The sequence below is a fragment of the Halyomorpha halys genome, unplaced genomic scaffold (assembly GCF_000696795.3).
Source record: "Halyomorpha halys isolate HHAL.00 unplaced genomic scaffold, Hhal_1.1 Scaffold163.1, whole genome shotgun sequence".
NCBI classification, from domain to species: domain Eukaryota; kingdom Metazoa; phylum Arthropoda; class Insecta; order Hemiptera; family Pentatomidae; genus Halyomorpha; species Halyomorpha halys.
The window spans coordinates 338681-340761 of record NW_027116712.1 but is presented as its reverse complement, the minus strand read 5'-3'; the positions used below and the strand labels follow the sequence as shown (position 1 = coordinate 340761).

General features: G+C 25.2%; 1 protein-coding gene across 3 annotated transcripts in view; it reads right to left on the bottom strand.

Moving 5' to 3' along the window:
• Nucleotides 1-2081, bottom strand: part of kug (kugelei) — a 537878-nt gene that overhangs the window by 339624 nt on the left and 196173 nt on the right. The window lies entirely within an intron of this gene.

Genomic DNA, 2081 nt, shown 5'->3' with positions numbered 1-2081 from the left:
CAATTGTTTGTTTTATTTAAGTGTAACAATATCATTATTTTTTGTTATTAATTTTACTTTCCTCTTTTATTAAGAAGCATTATTCTTATCTATTTATTTGATTATTATTTTTTTTCTTTTAATAAGAACATTTTATATAGTTAGGGGTGTCTGACTATACCCCCTCATAATCAACTGTTAAAAAATATATATAATATAAGTTATATCAACCATGTAAAGCCCACCAGGCCGATCTGGTATAAAACTCAAATAAATAAAAAAAAACTTGATTGAAATAATGACAAATCAAATATAATGTCAAAATTAAAATTATTATACATTAACCTAATCTATAAATTAAAGAACACAATCAAAAACTATATAAAATTAAAACTCGAAAAAAAACTAGCCTATAATCACAAGAGTTAGTAACGTGAAACATGAACTGTTAAGTGTCAGGTATATTATTGTGTGAACAGACTTGTAATAAATTAATTGAATTAAATTATTGAGAAAAACATCGAAAAGTAATCTGTAAACATTGGCATTGGTGAGCCCAATGGATTCAGTTAAGTCAAACCTTATATATTTTTAAATACAGTGTGATGTCGGTAGCCTGAGCTAATTACTGCAGGTGAATGTTTGGATTTCATTATTATGAATAAACATAAATTTTTATTTATTTAATCTTTTTACATATTTTATTGGAGATTTAACAGTTTAAAATTTTAAAAAATTTAAATTATTTTTTCTTACATCTCCAGTAATGTTAAGTTATGATTTAATTTTTTAAAACTATAAGATCGTTGATTTATAAGTGAAAAATATATAAATAAAAAAACTCTTTTTATGGATTTATTTAAAACGTAATAGAAAAAAAAATCACCAACAAAAATTTGTATTATAAATATTTCGACTATTAATTAAATAAGTTTTAGAGAATCACGTGATTTATGCAATAGATATTACGTATTTTTAATTCCAACAAAATATATTATGAACACTTCCATAGGAAATAGAGTACTCTATATCGAAACTAAAATATCCATTTTAGATTTTCAGGGTGATTACGATAACTTACCAATAGATCGGGAAGTTAAAAATGACCTTTAATCATGTACATTTTTATTTGAAAACAAAAAGTTATTGCATGCTGAGCTAGTTCGGATTATTGGAGATTACACTGTATATGTATTATAATATAAATATATAAATACACATATGGTGCTTTATAACGAAAATCATAACGCTTCCATACTATTTATACAAATATTTTTAAGGATTAGAGTAGGTACATAGTAAAATTATTTGGTGCCGCCGATTGCAATGGAAAATGTCATATTCCTTTAACAACGAAAAAAAATTGACATATATATTTTTTCTTTTTTTTGAAAAAGGTTCGCTATGAAGGATGAAAATGTAGATCTAATACACCCTAACCCTGGGGCTCCCATAACATGTGCCTCCAGGCACCTTAACTGTTTTACGTCGAACGGCAATATCGGCAAGTATTAAATAAAATATTTTTTTTGAATATTTAGTAGTATAAGATTACTATAACATATATTTTATAAAATATATCAAATATTTACAGATATCACAATATCTTAAAATGTTTTTTTTTAATCGCAAAGATTTCCAATTTCAAATATCTCAGATGGGAGACGGTCGACAAATGTAATAAACTTTTCATTGATGTGTTGTCGTAAATAGCTAAATTTCATTGCAACGATTCTATTAATTTTTAATTTGGTAATTGTTAAATACAGATAAAATTGTAAGAGGCGTTAATAGGCTATCAATTTGAGATACAGGGTAATCTTAGTTATCCGAATTTCAATACTCTGAGCACTCCAGTAATCCGAGCGCAGTAAAAAGCGCAAGTATTTAAAGGATATTTTTAACTTTCCGATCAATATGCAAGTTATTGTAATGACCGTCAAAATTGAAAATGGAAATTTTTACAGTTTCGATATTGGGTAATCTAATTCATAATACATTTAGTTGGAATTATAAATACATTACATGTTTTGTATAAATCATTTGACTCGGTAAAACTAATTTAATTAATAGTAGAAATATGTATAATACAAATTTTGTTG